Source organism: Schistocerca cancellata, chromosome 1 (assembly GCF_023864275.1).
Source record: "Schistocerca cancellata isolate TAMUIC-IGC-003103 chromosome 1, iqSchCanc2.1, whole genome shotgun sequence".
In the NCBI taxonomy this organism is placed as follows: Eukaryota; Metazoa; Arthropoda; class Insecta; order Orthoptera; family Acrididae; genus Schistocerca; species Schistocerca cancellata.
The window spans coordinates 701,426,470-701,444,720 of record NC_064626.1 but is presented as its reverse complement, the minus strand read 5'-3'; the positions used below and the strand labels follow the sequence as shown (position 1 = coordinate 701,444,720).

At 42.2% G+C, this 18,251-nt stretch overlaps 1 protein-coding gene across 2 annotated transcripts in view; it reads right to left on the bottom strand.

Annotated features, from left to right (window-relative positions):
- LOC126184583 (uncharacterized) overlaps window positions 1–18,251 on the bottom strand; it is a 499,786-nt gene that overhangs the window by 201,865 nt on the left and 279,670 nt on the right. The window contains exon 1 of one of the 2 annotated variants that reach the window (XM_049927027.1): window positions 11,367–11,619. The exons of the other annotated variant lie outside the window; for it this stretch is intronic. The gene's annotated coding sequence lies outside the window, so the exon portion shown is untranslated. Of the gene's footprint in view, window positions 1–11,366; window positions 11,620–18,251 lie in introns of those variants that run through there. 2 annotated transcript variants of the gene reach the window in all.

The window sequence follows — 18,251 nt, the reverse complement described above, 5'->3', positions numbered from 1 at the left end:
TTTTTATGTAAATGCAGCTGACAGTTTGTTGTGCGAACTCTCCGATGTAATTAAGCTCCGACTCATACTTGTAACAGAGCGTGAAGTTTCCATTTTTTACCTCTGCAATGGCCAAAGAATTAAAATAAATTCCTGAGCATTTCCAGAAATCCTTTACACTGCCTCTGAGGTGACTGTGAGCTGCAAAGTGTCTGGGTTGTTAGGCGTTCGGCACTCGCCTACGTACGTGAAGTCGCTAACGTACGATTTGTGGTAGCGCCCGACTCTGATGTAGTCTGGTTCGACTCCAGGTGGGAAGCATATTCAGAGCCAGTATTTGGACAGTAAGAAAAGAGGTGAGGTAGTGGTGTAACGTTACGAATCACCTGACTTTGTGTTAGTGTCCTAGATTCAATTCAAAACCTTCTACCTGCAGTGGCTCATGGACTGGTAAAGTGTTTTTATGCTTATTCACCACTCCTTCTTCACACCCTGCTGTGGCGTGATGACGGGAGGGTTTGATTCACACATGCGTGAATAAGATGACATAGTGTCGCCCTACAACCAACCATTTCAGCAACATCCTCGGGCCGGCCGCGGTGGTCTAGCGGTTCTAGGCGCTCAGTCCGGAGCCGCGCGACTGCTACGGTCGCAGGTTCGAATCCTGCCTCGGGCGTGGATGTGTGTGATGTCCTTAGGTTAGTTAGGTTTAAGTAGTTCTAAGTTATAGGTGACTGATGACCATAGATGTTAAGTCCCATAGTGCTCAGAGCCATATGAACCATTTGAACCAACATCCTCGGTGACACTCTAGCACCTATGTTGAGCACGTTGAAAACGTATCTGTCACAGACTTCGGCTGCTCCAATTCAGTCTCGTAGTCGCTCTAGCACCTGAAGGTAGGCAAAATTTACCTAAGAGTGTCGAAGGGATTGCCTAACCCTAAGCTCTAGAGCAGCTGCTAGGCTAAATTGGTGTCGAAGTTTCTGACCGGTACATCTTCAACGTTCTCAATAAACGTGCGTGGGTGGCAACGAGGATGTTACCGAATTAGGTGATCTTACCACTTTATTCACGCATGTGTCAATGTCTAACCTTCCCGTCGTCTCGCCACAGGACTATCCCTTCCGGCGGTCTTCTCGTGCCGTTTCTGGGCTGCGGTGTGTCTGGACTGCATTCCTTGGCCACTAATAAGAAAACCGCGTCATGTCAACGCTGGGCGTCGAAGTTGTGACCTCCATCGCAGAGGCGCCAAAAGAAGGAAAGAGGGGTGTGACGACCTTCCCCTCACGTGATACGTCCACGGTGGCATTGGACAGAATTGTGGTGAAGTTTGGTGCCAACGAGACATCATTAACCAAACCTACACGTGACATGAGCTTCTGAGGTGCGGATTTTTTCCAGCATGTGTCGACGACACCTTGCTGTCTAAAGCGTCCTCCAGCCCGTAGGTTACGTTGCAGGGCGCCAAACTGTTGCACCATTACAAAGCAAAGTTCCACGCACCTTTGGGCCAAATTTCAGACTTCAGCGTCGCAATGGATGGGAATTTACGGTGTTTCGAAAAAGTTACACCGCAATGTTTCACGCTCCAATTCAGACGCTATAGAGGCAGAGAGCTGCAAATGTATAGACATGAAGGCTGTAGAATGATAACAACGTTTTTTATTTAAAAAAAACTTTTAAAAGTTTTCACATAAAAAAATCGGTGGCATTACTTTTCAGCACGCCCTCGTAGGAAATCATTTAGAAAACAATCTGAGCAGCGTGCTTAGATTGTTAGCTGATGGTGCGCTCTTTTACTGTCTAATAAAGTTACGAGAAAATCAAAGCGAATTGCAAGACAAGATATGTGTATGGTGGGAAAAGTGGCAATGGGCCACAAACAGTGAAAAAATGTGAGGTTCTCCACATGAGTACTAAAAAAAAGACGAACCAAAGGTTGCTTAACAAATATACTAAACAGACTGCATACACTATGCTTGTCCGTTATATTTTGTAGTATTGCTGCAAGGTATGAGATTTTTGGAGTAGTGCTGCGAGGTACGAGATCCGTATCACATAAGATTGGGCGAAGGCATCACAAAAATTCAAAGGAGGGCAGCTCGTTTTGTGTTGTCACCAAACAGGGGCGAGCGCTACGGATTTGGAAAGATAGTCGGAATGGCTTTTATTAAAATGTAGCCTTTTTTTGTTTCGATGAGATTTTTTCACGAAATTTCAATCGCCCACTTTCCTCTCCGAATGCTAAAAAATCTTTACTGCGAGAAATGACCATTGTAATAAAATAAGAAAAATAATAGTTCTCGAGTGGAAGAGTCGCACGGAAAGAATGTGAACGTGGTTTTATGTGAATCATCTGCCAAACACTTTAGAGTGAATTGCGGAGTAATCATATAGATGTATGTGTATAACCCTCTTACTTCTGATCTATTAGACGAATGAAAACATTAAGGTCGGGAGCCCCAATGGTACGTAGGCTATGTACCGGCACTAAGTTTCGTGATTATCCTTCCCTTCGTCTGTAATAACAGAAATAACAACACTGCACTGCATTCAGTCAGTCATCCTCTAGAAACAAATACACAAGTGACATTTCGTAACAATTTGAAGGACTATGTCCAGGACTACAATTAAAGATACTCGCATCCGTCCCCAAAGCTAATTTCCTGACTATGAGACTGACCTTGACATGTTGGGCAACGATGTATGTAACATTAAATGCCGCTTGATGAAGAACCAGTGCTAAGATTGACGAATGCATACAAGAAAAAATCGTGACGGATAATTCAAATCATAACGTCAATATTGCTTGTTTCCAATTTAACAGCCGTATTGTTTGCTGTCACGTTCGGTATAACTGCTTAAATACATTCAGCGTTCCCACAGAAAATAATCCTTCCTTCGTGAAACGGTGACAAAAGCGAAACTGAGACGACGTACCTACCTATAAATCGTAGGATTTTATGCATGCAATTTTCGGTATGCCTCGAGGAATTCCGCATCATGCCTCAAAGGGTAGCATAACTAGCAGGCGAATCAGGCAGGATTGTATACGGCGTATCTGACCCCATTACAGAGAGGAGTTGATCACAGCCATATTTACTCACACAGGCAATCTACTAAACTGATTTATAAAATTATTTGATAGCCAATATCTTTGTTATTCTCTGTGATAGATTCCCATGTCTGAGGGACTAGTGATGTCTAGAACAGATTGTGCTGAAGATTTTTGTGTGCCGTTATATGCTTTCTCGGACATTCACTAAAACCGGTGATTAATTACTAACCGTAGCCGACTGGGCAAAAAGAGCATCGTGCAAAGAGAGTTGCCATTTCATTATTACAAATTTCCACCGTTGCGCATCTTCCTTGCGTCTCAAGATAATGAAGGACAAAAAATTAAATTTGTTACATCGAAGACAAAAAAAAAACTTGTATTATGCTGGTGTCGGGGACTGAAGCCTTAAATTATAGGACTGTATCAACAATTTAAGAAGGGTCAAGTAGGAATATTCTTTTTTATACATTTAGTTTAACGACAGACAAGTCGTGTGGCGATTATCTCCTGTTCCTTTTTGTTACTTAATACGCAGGTATTAACAGGTTCGTCAGTCTCCCACAGGTTTCAACGTGTCTACTAATTTAATCCTTTGGCGGTAGTAAATATACATACTGCTGATCTTAAATACTGTTTATTACTTTATTTACTACCAACAGTCGATTTTACTGGTATTAATGCATTCACAGTACTTTCTCTGATAAATAAGAATACAATTTTTATAGCTTGAGCTATCAGCGAACAAGTAAGTAAGGACTGATATCTTCTGGTATAAATTCAATTCACAGTAACAATGCCTGCAGTATAGAGTACAAAATCAATAATGGAGATGTTTGAAAGCAATATTTAGATAGTTTTCTTCTGCGTCTTTCTTGTAACCAAATAGATTGTCGTGAATTCAGTTCCTAGATACATCCAATTTTACTGATTATATGCTGTGAAATGCTTCGTCTAGTGAAAATGAACATTTCAGATAATATTGTTTCACGAAGTAGCCTATCTCAAAAATGTTAGCAGTTGAGATAGCAAAAATTATTTCCGGTGGCAGAGAACTTGTGCGACGATTACTAAAAATAAACAACATGACGAAAACAGTTTATGCACACACTTGAATGATTAGCCATATTACATACTCATTTTTGACTGGTTTTCATAGTTAGAGGTATGATACTAACATTCGAAAATTATTACTTTTTGTCTGTAAGAATGACTTTATGACGGTGTCTAAGTTCCACGGCGATGAAGTTTAGACCAATCATGAAGCGAAATGTTGGGAAGAGCTTACAGACGAGCACGTAGAAGACTTAAAAACAGAGAGGAAATTGGTTTTGTCGAGTGGTACATGGACGGCGACCTTTATTAGTGAACCACAGCTTATAAAGACGACTAATTACTTGTGAAAAAGTAACAGTGATTGACTCTTATTATGCAACGTTAGCTGGTGAAATGAAAAAGACATGGCCTAGAATAATCAGAGAAAATGTGTTCTAAAACGAGGACACCACACCTGCTAACACATTGGTCTTTGGGACTGATAAAGTGTTCCAACTGAGTTTCGAAATACACTACTGGCCATTAAAATTGCTACACCACGAAGATGACGTGCTGCAAGCGCGAAATTTAACCGACAGGAAGAAGATGCTGTGACATGCAAATGGTTAGCTTTTCAGAGCATTCACACAAGGTTGGCGCCGATGGCGACACCTACAACGTGCTGACACGAGGAAAGTTTCCAAACGATTTCTCATACACAAGCATCAGTTGACCGGCGTTGCCTGGTAAAACGTTGTTGTGATGCCTCCTGTAAGGAGGAGAAATGCGTACCATCAAGTTTCAGACTTTGATAAAGGTCGAATTGTAGCCTATCGCGATTGCGGTTTATCGTTTCGCGACATTTCTGCTCGCGTTGGTCGAGATCCAATGACTGTTGGCAGAATATGGAATCGGTGGGTTCAGGAGGGTAATACGGAACGCAGTGCTGGATCCCAAACGGATCGTGCAGCCACGTCTCGATCCTTGAGTCAACAGATGGGGACGTTTGCAAGACAACAACCATCTGCACGAACAGTTCGACGACGTTTGCAGCAGCATGGACCATCAGCCCGGAAACCATGACTGCGGTTACCCTTGACAGACAGGAGCGCCTGCGATGGTGTACTCAACGACGAAGCTGGGTGCACGAATGGCAAAACGTCATTTTTTCGGATGAATCCAGGTTCTCTTTACAGCATCATGATCGTCGTATCCGTGTTTGGCGACATCGCGGTGAACGCACATTGGAAGCGTGTATTCGTCATCGCCATACTGGCGTATCACCCGGCGTGATGGTATGGGGTACCATTGGTTACACGTCTCGGTCACCTCTTGTTCGCATTGACGGCACTTTGAACAGTGGACGTTACATTTCAGATGTGTTACGACCGGTCGCTATACCCTTCATTCGATCCCTGCGAAACCCTACATTTCAAGCAGGAGAAAGTACGACCGCATGATGCAGGTCCTGTACGGGCCTTTCTGGATACAGAAAGTGTTCGACTGCTGCCCTGGCCAGCACATTCTCCAGATCTCTCACCAATTGAAAACGTCTGGTCAATGGTGGCCGAGCAACTGGCTCATCACAATACGCCAGTCACTACTCTTGATGAACTGTGGTATCGTGTTGAAGCTGCATGGGCAGCTGTACCTGTACACGCCATCCAAGCTCTGTTCGACTCAATGCCCAGGCGTATCAAGGCCATTATTACGGCCAGAGGTAGTTGTTTTGGGTACTGATTTCTCAGGATCTAAACACCCGAATTGCGTGAAAATGTAATCACATGTCAGTTCTAGTATAATATATTTGTCCAATGAAAACCCGTTTATCATTTGCATTTCTTCTTGGTGTAGCAATTTTAACGGTCAGTAATGTAGTTCGCCACTCGATTTGTTCGCAGAATGCGATTTTTTTCCTGCTTCCTAACCTCAAAAATGATGTGGATGTTAAGAGATATTCGGATTTTTTTTGTTATCTATGTTGTAAAAGAACATTATTCAGAGTTAGAAAGAAACTGAGGCGAAAAACAAATGGAATCTCATTGGACCGAGTTCATCGAGCTCAATGCAGATTTTTGGGAAATATGGTTTAATAAAACCTGTCATAGGTTACATTCAGTTCGACCTGGCTGATATTAATGTTGATGGTACAGTCCTAGATTGTTCTTGAAAGCAAAAGTTCTTTTCATGGCCGAAATAGGCATTTTATTTGTTACTCGCTGAACAGTCTTTAAATTTCATTCAAAATAGCTTCAATTTCTCCGTTCTCCACTTTAGGCAAATGGTTGCTACTTAAAGCAATTTGTTAAGCCTTACTCCTCAAAGCAATGCTCCAATATGTATCCACCTTAGAAACCGGCTGTAAGTGGTCAGTTCGAACATTCGGCTAACCGTGGACTCTGCTATGCGTTCCACAGGTCCAAGTACACACTTCGTTTGCGACTGCTGACAGTAGGAAGTATGTAAACAAAGAACAGTGTGGCTGGGTCGACTTTGCATTGCGCGCTGAGGAAATACGTCTTTCAACCCATTGGGAAACACAGGAATGAAATAGGGATTCCACTCAAACTACGTTATAAAGTCGTGCGAACATAGACGATAATCTAATAATACTTCATAAACTAAACAGAGACTACAAAATGAATCTCTCAGCAGTGTTAGAAATTTTCATCCATAACAGAAAACATAGACACGACGTACTCGGTGATTGAGCTAAGATGGTGGTAATGACCTTTTTAGAAGCTTATCAAGCGTGCTAGGCGATACACAACAAATTTTAGTGCTGTCTACTCATTAGTGATGGAAATATGAAAACCTGAACCCTGAGTTCAAACCATGAAATAGATACATTATCACATATATACTGAAATATATGTGTATAACTTTTTAATACGAGTCTTTATTTATATGACAACATTCTAAATATGTAAACACATATTTGCATGTTGTCTATATCTTTGATTCATAGCTCTAGTCATGGATACAAATGTATATAAATAAAACGAACTCAGTTGTTCTTTTTGCTGGAACACCTTGTAAGTAGCTTTGTTTTTATTTATAACTAGCGAAACCGCAAATGCTTCACCATTGCTAAATACGTATGTGGACTGTATATACATCCTTACGTGGGGTATCCCTGGAAATTGTGTCAGGGCGCAAATTTCGGCTCCTCGTTGTGACTTCGCCTACTTCGAAGGTATGGAACTCGAAATTATGATAAATCAAACAGAATATGGATGAAAGAGGCTCCTTTGTGTTCGTTTTTATTCTTTAAGTTTTTTAGTTTGGTGCGAAATACAATTACAAAACTTCACGCTACACAACTGTTTCGTTTTCTGAATACTGCGTGATAAGAATATGAACTGGCTTTCTCAACTACCGGTTCGTGAAAAGGAAACATACAACTGAGCATGCGAAAAATTCGCCTAGTTGTTTAACTGATCTGCCATCGTAAACACCGTCTCCGAGAAAGAAATCAAAACTACACATTTTCACAGCACACACACACACACACACACACACACACACACACACGTGTGCGCGTGTGTATATGTGTGTACTAATTTGAGGTTAGGTACCCTGGTCCGGAAACCACCAAGCCGAAAGTTACTAGCGAAAATCGTCATAATACCTCTGACACTGCAGGCTCTTTGCTTTCCTTATTTTGGGAGGAGGTAGTATGGACCTAAACGTGAGAAAACGTCCATTAAACATGGGCTCTGAAATGCATATCTTAGGAGCAATGAGGACTTCCTCTTCTTTACTAATGTGAAAAACATCTCTTCTACTGAACAAGTGCTCATAGCATGTAAACATGTAATGTTTACTGGACAATTTTTTCTTGTTTTGCTCCATACTACATCCTCCAAAAATATGAAACGCAAAATACTTTCAGTAGACGAGGTCCGCTGTCAGATATATCAGAACTGTTTTCGCTTATAACTCTCGAGTGGATCCTTTCCGGACCAGGGTACCTTATCTCAAATTGATATGTTTACCCTCCTCCATCATCCCTGAAAGTTTGTAACATCATGAACTCATCATGTATATTGTATAGATGTATGGCTTGTCCCAAATTAAGACAACAAAGGACATATAAGAATTAATTTGTAGCTTGATTACACAACTAGATGCATACTAGAGAGTGAATTCTCCTGTAATTAACTGAAGATTGAGGGTTTAAGCCTCGAAATGAGTCGTCAAGAAAGTAAGTGTGCGATACAGATATTAATTTGCGTTAATTGAAATTAAAAGAAATGTAACCCCTTATCAAGAATTGTGTTTTTCCCCTTTCATCAAATTAATGATGCTCTTCATCAGTTGCTGCAGCAAGTAAACCGAGATATAGAGGTTATTCGTTCAGTGATGTTCCCCAATCGATTAAACGTTTATTAAACTCATTCTTTTTAGTGTGTCTAGAAACAGATAAGCAGTTCGGCAATGACCGTATAGTCTAATGTACATCACACAGAGAGGTAACTGGATATGGCCCTGATAAGACTCTCATATTCTTTAGCATATGAAGAGATAAGTGTTCCCTAAATGGAATTTGCATTTAGGCCTAATTTGTTCTAAGGATAGATCCTTAGACAAAAGCAATTTAAAGTTGGTACACATAATACACAAGTCCCCTGGTCTAAATAAAAGTTTCATACAAGAGAGTCCAGAGGCACTGGAAATGTTGAGTAAGCGCCAGGCGCGTAGCCACTAACTCTGAATCGGAATCCCAACACACGTGTTAATCTCTTTCGGAGCTGTTGCATGATTAACAGACAAAATTTAACTATTGCTGAGACACGACGATTCGTGAGAGTTCGCATATAGTTGTGTACGCTCTCATGGTTGTGTCTATGACGTCAATGGTGCTACGAAGCACTACTGCTTGCAAAATGCCATAGTTACAACGAATATAGAGAATAACTGGGGTTTTTAAAAGGCATCATTTTACAGTTCCTCAGAAGAATAGGTCTCAAGAAAATTAAAAATGCGTTTAGTTACACCGAGAGCGCAGTGAACAATTCAGAAATCTTCCTTTTCAGTCAGTATTCTAATGCCAATCATTACTTGCTGCTGACGTAAACTGACACATGATCCATTATAAATGTGATCTGTTTTTGGTAAATCTTTTTGGTACTAGGTATACTTTGTGTTGGAATACATCTGTGATCGTCAGTTAATTTCTCGGAACCATTTCGACTTAATAGGGGTTCCTGAGCCAAGGACGTATCCGCCAGACGTGTGGAGCAAAAAGGCGCGAGGCCTAATATGGTTCTTCACTGTTAGAATGAAAGTCAAATCTCAAACTACCTGCAACCCTCTCTGGCGGTATACAGTTATGTAGCTAGGTACGTACATTACTACAGCGTATAACATTGTCATATCTTGACTTACAGATATCACATATGAAAGACATACGGGGTTTGGCTGTAGAGGAAGAACCAAGTAAGCTCTTCGCTAACATATTATATGTTGGGAAGTATGAAGCTAATAGTGAACAGCAGGAGTGGTGGACTGAGGCACAAGCCGTGAACCAGTCTCAACTATTGTCAAGCGTAACAATGAACTCAATTTCTGAGAGGGTGAACTCAATTTCTGAGAGGGAAAACACTGGCCGATGGTTTCGTAACACAAGCATCTGTCAGTCGTTTCTGCCTGTGTGTGGCTGGCGTTACGCCAGCAACAGCCTCGGCGCATTGTGGATAACCTGATAAAGCCAGATCAAACAGCACCTCTGACAGTTACATCTCTTTAAGACATCCAACATTTCTGCATACCAAGATTCTGTGATGTTGATGCACATTGAACAGCAGTATTACAGAGCCATGCAACCATGCGAAGTTTTACAGTCTGTATATTAAGCAAGAACTAGGGAAACTAAGGAGAAATTTGGAAAGGTAATTCAAGTTCTGGGAAAAGAAAAAAAAAACTTTAAGATTTGACGATGACATTATAGTTTACTTAGAAACTGTGAATGACACGGAAGATCAGTTGAACGGAATGAATATTATCTTGAAAAGAGGCTATACGATGAACATAAAAAGGAGTAACGCTATTTAGTCGTATCAAATCAGGCGGTGCTGAAGAATTAGATTAGTAAATGAGACACTAAAAATAGTAGAGGGTTTTGTTATTTCGGTAGCAAAATAACTGACAATGGCCGAAGAAAGGTGATATGGAATGTAGGCTGGCATTAGCAAGAAAACATTTCTGAAAATGAAAAATTTTTGTTAACATCGAATATATTTTTAAGTGTTGAGAAGTCTTTTCTGAACATATCAGTCTGTGGAAAAGCCTTGAAAAAGTGAAATGTTTACGGTAAACAGTTCAGACAACATGAAAATACTCGTAGAGTGTTTTAAAATGTGGTACCAACAAAGATCAGATAGGGAGATTGGATAAGCAATTACGAGGTACCGAATAAAATTTTAAGGAATGGAAATTTATAGCACAGCTTCACTAAAAGAAGGGATCCTGAGGCATCAAGGAATCGTGAAAGGAAGGCAGTGTGGGAGATAAAAATGGTAGGGAAACCAAGGTTTGGCTACAGAAGGCAGGTTGAAATGTGTTGCAGTTATTATGCAAAGAGGCTTGTACAGGATAAACCAACGTGAATAGTCGCATTATGTCAGTCTTCACATCACAACACGTTGTCAATAAAGCGCAGCGTTGACAAGTTAGCTTAGAAAAGCAGTACCCGCTTTCTTTCTTTAAATGCAATCTCCTACCTTTCCCACATTAAAAAAACATTTAGTATTTCTGAACTATGTTAGTAACACATGTTTCGAAACAAAACCGTATTCTGAATTAAGATACTTAATTCATTACTGGCGTATTTTCAATTGGGGTAAGAACAGCATATATTGGGCTTCTTTTGATAAGAAAATTCCGTGTCTAGAGCTCACGCAGTGCAATACGATTGGTAAAATAGCTTAGCAATAACAAAAAAAAGAAAGAAAAATGGTAGTGCTCAATCCATCTCTATATGTAGCAATGACGGAGGTAAATAATGATGAGACGCATTATAAATTCTCCCATAACCCTGAGTCAGTCTTTGTATTAGTACTGAGTATGTGCTGGTGTAAGTTGTTGCCTTAGACTGCGTCCATAAATACCGTAACACTTTATAAATACATAAACATATTTCGGTAAGTGAGTAATTTTTCAGATAAATACGTTAATAACCATTTATATTACATTAAAAAGTAAATCAATAAACTGCGTAATTGTACATATGATGTTCCTGTGTTAGCTAAAAAAAACATAGCAGTTACATACAACACACGCGCAGCTTTACCTGCCATATTGTCGAATCCAGACCAGCCACAACAATGGTAAACAGCGACTCTACAGCTGATCAGCAGAGACGTTTACGAGGCTATTCGGCGATTCACAGGTCCGAGATATCAGCAAATTTGCAGAACTGCGCGCACTCAGTGATGCGGTCTAGCGGAAGACAGCCATGGGTCACTGACAGGCGCACGTAATTTGAGACAGGACGCACGCACAACACACGCACTGAATCGCTGGTTGTCGTTGGCGAGACTGAAGGTCGCGCTCCGTGGCCGCTACTTCTCTGCGGCGCTGCCGTCGCCCGGGCCTCCCACTGACGTCACGGCGGGTTTATTCTCGAAAGCAAGAGAGTATTTTCATATCACCCGCGCACATACGCCACGCTGTAGTGGTCCAAGCATCCATCATCGAGGTTATTCTCTTAGAGGTTCTCTACCAGGAGCAGAGGCGTAGGTAAGCAATTATCCGACAGTAAGCACCGTCAACATTTACTACTTCGAGGCCCTGTTGAGCACGCACGAAAAATGTTCAGTGAATAGCAGACAGTCTACGCGACGAAAACAAGCAGAACTTCAGAGGGGAGTTTCCGATAACGGGCATTATCTTACTGGCGTTTACTTTAGACACATTCCGTCGTTTCCACAAGAAAAAGAAAGAACTATCAGCTAAGACAACTTAAACCATTGCGCATAAAGCCTTGCTGTAATGAAAGACGGATCCATGGTTGTGTTTATTCTCGTTCTGTTCAGACGTCAGATCAGATTCGCAATTAGGCAGTACTGCAGCAGCAGTTGTCGTCACCAGTTACGCTACATTATCAGGACAAAGCTTGAAATGGGCAGCGCGGAAAAGATCTATGAGAAGCAGGTTACTTTCAGGGTTTATAGAAAACAATGGCGCTTTCATATTCACACGTAAAATAAATTCCGAGAACAGGCGATAACAACTGGCAAAATGTCACGAACACTGGAAATTATTTTCGCTGAGTAACTGCAGGGATTTTTAGAACTACGGTTTTCTATAACGAAAAACAGATCGCCTTAAAACGCAGGCTCGGAAGTAGAAGCAAAGAGAAAGTGTCGCGCAGTCGCAAAGGAGAAAAACTTGCGTGCGACTTATTCTCAAGTATTGCTCTGGTGGGCCAGTGGAGCCGGCACGGTAGCTCAGCGTGTTCGGTCAGAGGGTTTAGCTACCCTCTGTAATAAAAAAACTGAGTAAACGGATCAACGAACAACCTGAACGAGTGTCATCGGACGTCCGCTACGAACAAATTCAACGAACAATATAGAACAAAAATGAGATTAAAAAAGCGTGTTCGGTCAGAAGCTTAGCTGCCCTCTTTAGGCCGGCCGGAGTGGCCGAGCGGTTAAAGGCGCTACAGTCTGGAACCGCACGACCGCTACGGTCGCAGGTTCGAATCCTGCCTCGGGCATGGATGTGTGTGTTGTCCTTAGGTTAGTTAGGTTTAAGTAGTTCTAAGTTCTAGGGGACTTATGACCACAGCAGTTGAGTCCCATAGTGCTCAGAGCCGTTTGAACCATTTTTTTGCCCTCTTTAATAACACAATTGAGTTAACGGATCAACTTAAATAGGTGGCATAGGACGTCCGCTCCGAACAACTGCAAGGAACAATAACGACCTAAATGAGTTGGTTAGCGTTAGCGTTCGAACCACGTAAGACGAACATGTGGGTGGCAACGGTTCGATGCCGCTCAAACTTAATTTTTAATCTATAGTTGTTTTATCACATGGTTTGCGTCCAAGCTATCGGAAGAAGGAGAAATTTTTCAAAATGTCAACGAGGTGTGTTTTCCCTTAGAAACTCTGAACATTCCCTGTAAATGCGGGAAAACTGCATTCATTCGATGTGGTAGGTGCCAATTCAATTTATGTTTTCCATGTCTGTATGAAAAATACCATCCTGCAATGTGTGATGGCGAGAGTACATCCGACATGTAACTGTACATTACTGAGGTGGTCTGGCGCATTGTGACTTACGTCATTCGTATCATTATACATCGAGGTTTCACTTCGGTTTTCCAAGCCTATCCCTCGTTCTTGAAAATTTAATTAATTAAAAATAGTAAACATCCAAATAACATATGAAATTCACTATAGCTTCATGAAAATGCACGTGGTCTTTGTTTTCATTATATTACCTCTTAAATGTCATATAAATTAAATAATGTGGACAGCGATGACAAAAATAGAGATTAAAAAATAAATGCTAATGCGATTCGAACCGTTGCCTCGTTCCCGACCCTCTTGCTACGAGCGAACGATAACCATGTGACCACACCGATTTATTAATAGCGATACCTTCGCACACATACATCAGGTACATAATAGACGCGTAGAACTTCTCTTGCGATTTTCTCGGAATTAGCAGAGTAGTGCAACTTAAGAGATGTACAAAGTTTGAAGTAAATCCGTGATCCCAACGTCGTGGCCTCCCCTTGTGAGTTTCGAGACACGTCATGTCACAAGACCTGAGCCAATGTAGTGCTATAATTTGCTAAAAGATACATTTAAAGGAATCACGGGAAATTGTATTTCTGTGTTCGGGTTGTTCAGCGAGTATAACACTCTTGCGGAGATGGAAGAGGACTTAATGTCCGCACAAATCTTTTTGATGAGATCAAAGAAACAATATCTGGGACAGACTGCAAACCATTACCACTGCTTCCATCGTATTGTTGGGGCAGGACTATGAGATAAGATGTATTAGGCGCACAAGAGAAATATATATATCTTTTTACCACGTTATATTTTGGAGTGAAACAGGCAAGGGAGGGAATAATTACGGCCGCGAACACAATCGCCATACCGAATTACGAGGCCACTAAATCAGCCGTGGCTGACCTTTGTATAAAGACTGGCCATACTATGGACTATGAAAAAACAAAAATACTCTGTCAATCCTCCTACTTCTGGGACTGCGTTACTAAAGAGGCCTTCGAAATCCGCCTACAGGTCAATCTAATTAATAAAGACAGCGGCCTTCAACTTAGTCAGGCCTGGAAGCCTGCACTCAGCCTGGAGAGAAAGATGCGGTCCCAGAGATCGAGGACCGCCCCGACGGCGGCAGCAGGGAGACTGCAGACCCCAGTTCAGACCCAGGCGTCGCTTTCCCCACCACCTCCAGTAGCCGCCTCGCAGGCCGCACCGAAGACACCAGGAGAGGAACGGTGGAGGGGGTAACGGCTAGTATATATAGGGCGCCGAGAGGAACAGCACAGCATTCGTCAGGAACCACCTGAAGATGGTAGCGTGTACGTCTGCCGAAATATTGTGGAGAAATTACGACGCTACCCGGTCGGATACCCGAGAACTGTTCAAATTCAAAACGGCACAAATCCTTAGCCGCCACGTAGTAAGCAATAGCGTGCCAAATATGTATGTAGAGGTTAATATCGACATTAAACAGGAGCTCGTGGTGGAAAGAAAGAGAAACAAAGCTATTACAGCACGTCTTGTGTTGGAATTCGTTGATGTAACCTCCACTGCCCGAGACCATAGCGGAACGTCACAACAGGCTGCAAGCAGTTTATGAAAAAGTGGAATTACATCCTTCATCAAGGAAAACACTGAATATGTTAAAAAAAAATTTATTCTACACTAAAAATTTGTCACCTCATGCGGTAAACGATCTGAGACAGTTTGTAATATAGGAGTTGGCAAAAAAATTTCTGAAAGAACAATACCATACTAAGGAAGCTAGGTACCGTATGGATTTCAGTAACAGGAAATAATTTTGGACTTGGAGGCAGGCACGAGTGTTTCCTTTAGTCAAAGAAAAGTCACAACCATAATTTCAAAACTTAGACAAGAAGTAGAGCTGACTCGGTAATAATAAATCACAATTACAAACGATGAATTTATTTTCGGATGCATGTCTTTTATTCGGCCAGTTCTTCTGATGTGCTCAAGACGCGTAAATTGCTCATTCAAATCGTTATACGTACATTTCACATACATCCTGTTAATGTGAGTAACTAGTGCGAAGAGGCACACAAATAGGCGATTCAAATCCGTGATCTTCACTTAATGCAACCACAGAAGCTGTCTAGCTTTGACGCCGGCCGAAGTGGCCGAGCGGTTCTAGGCGCAACAGTCTGGAACCGCGCGACCGCTACGGTCGCCGGTTCGAATCCTGCCTCGGGCATGGATTTGTGTGATGTCCTTAGGTTTAGTTAGGTTTAAGTAGTTCTAAGTTCTAGGGGACTGATGACCTCGGAAGTTAAGCCCCATAGTGCTCAGAGCCATTTGAACCATTTTCTAGCTTTGACGTTAGAATATATTTGCGGTGCACGACGTGCATCTCGTTTTGGAACAGCATGAGAAACGCCAAAACCGAGAGTTAGTGCCATAAACAGCAGTATAGCACGCGTAGTGACGTGTGGTATGTTGACTACCACAGAAAGCAACTGCCATTCTTCTTGAAAATCCGCTCTCAGCCCGATAATCGTCTAGAGATTGCAAGAAGACCAGCTGCGGCACTGCTCGCGAAAACATCCTGAAGACGGTCTATGGGCTGCAGATAGGAGGTCGAGCAAACTACTCCTTCCTCGGAGTTCTTTGATATTGAAAATATCTATATGTGAGAAGAGCTGCTTGTTAAATTATTACTAACGACGCATGTCAATAGATCAGAAACGGGAACGAACACCTTGGTCACAACGCAAAATCTAAATTTATTTTAATTAAATTAATTTAATTTAATCTTCACCTGGCTATTTACAAGTTCTGCAGTGCTGTAAGTGTGTTGTTGCGTTCTTCCCATGATGCAGCTTGTGTGTTTCGATGGGCCATCGGTGATGACATCGTCTGGTTTCTCCGTGGGCAGTGAACATGTGAAACTGAACTGGCTTTCTTGGTCTATAGAATGTTAAGATTATAGATAGCGGCGACTGGGTTGACGCCGTATGCCTCCAATTCCGAGACACTATCGATCCAGCCCCGCACGATCGCCTAGTGAACGAAGTACGAGCTTGTGGAATGCTGGAATAATGACCTAGCTGAAAACTTCTTATCAAATAGAACACATTATGTCATTCTCAACAGTAATAAATCATCTAATTTGAAAATAAGTTCGGTTGCACTTAATTTTTATTTTATTTTATCTGCTGCTACTTACAACTGACCTGCCACCTACTGACTGGACTTGTCGTGTTTTCACAATATTGAAATGTACGTGACTGTCACATGTTGCTACGTGATTTTGATAATATTTTGTCACGATTTCGTGGTTAATTTTATTTAGAGTGTACTGGGGGTATTTGCTACGAGGCAAGCCTTGTCTTTTTTCTCACTAGGAAGGTGTTCCCTCTGTATCATCTCTGGATCCTCTTTGTCGGAAGAAGGGCGTCAGTAAATCTCAATCGGGCGGGGGGGGGGGGGGGGGGGGAGGGCAAGGTCCCCTGGGAGCTGGGGAGTTTTCGTGGAAGCATAGCGAGTCTCAAAAATGGCTCAAATGGCTCTAAGCACTATGGGGCTTAACAGCTCAGGTCATAAGTCCCCTAAACTTAGAACTACTTAAACCTAACTAACCTAATGACATGACACACATCCATGCCCGAGGCAGGATTCGAATCTGCGACCGTAGCAGCAGCGCGGTTCCGGACTAAAGCGCCTAGAACCGCTCGGCTACTAGCGAGTCTAATCGCTATGGTGGAATTAACGCTGCGGCCTGCTTCGTGCTTTCGTAGACACAGCCGGCACCTTCCTAGCGGTGAGCGGAAGGCGTCCTGCCACCAGATATCCCCAGAGAATAACCGAGCACGACATTTTTGCCTATTCTGTTCGAGATCAAGGGGCGATACACCGAGAGGCCGGCCGACCATCGTGGGAAACTCCGTTGCTTTCGCTTCAAAATTTGGTGTACCCAATCGGATTGAGTCGTTCCGCCACCGTGCTCGGCACGAAGAAGCTGACCAATCGATGGGACGCTGCTTCCTCACAGTACCAACCTCTTATTTGTTAAGGAGAGGTTTGTACGCCAAGAGTGGGGAGTTTCTGCAGTGTTCCCCCGTTTACTCATGAAATAAGCCATATTCGTAACCATTACATTGGCAACAGCACTGAGTCGTCCCCACCACATAGAGGATTTTTTTTTTTCCCCACGAAGAGAGTCGTAGAGAAAGCTCTGAGTTTCGTGGTCGTTCGATCGCCGCTCGTCGCGAGTGTTACTTGTCTCCCGGCCACGCAAGCATGTGCGAAGAAACCTTGCATCGGAATAACATAGGCGCTGCAATATCGTATTTATCCGCTAACACTGGGCAACAGGCTTAGAAATGAAATATCTCCCCTGTACTGCAATATGCATAATGGATGTACGAGTACAGGTTGTAGACACATGGTTTACGACATATGGAAGTTTGAGTCTGTTAGTGAGCCGTGCTTGGATAACCACATGGTAAGGCGACAGCTCGCGATAAGCGGGAAATCCGGGTTCGAGTTCCGGTCCGGCACAAATTTTCGCTGTCGTCGTTCCATTATACAGCCGATTGTGTCGCAACTGCGAATAAACTTTAATAAAGAACTGTGAATCTCAGTCTTACATTCAAAGATCTTTTGCATTCTCCTACGCCTTTTCCATGGATAGGCGACCCACAAGTAACAAATATAATAGCCAGTTGCACAGTTAAACTGGTTGTTCTCACTATCACGGCGTTATTATTGGTGGACGGTGGGTAAACTCAATGATCAGTTGTATTATGAATTCAGTGAACAAACTGAACATTGCACTCGCCCGTCTTGTATGAGCGAAGATTTGTTTTTAACTAGCGTTGCACATATACTTCTCGACTCTGATACAGAACTGGGATGCACCAATCAACAATATGAATCTTATTCGATTTTTTTAGTATTTTACCAAAGTTGCAGCTTA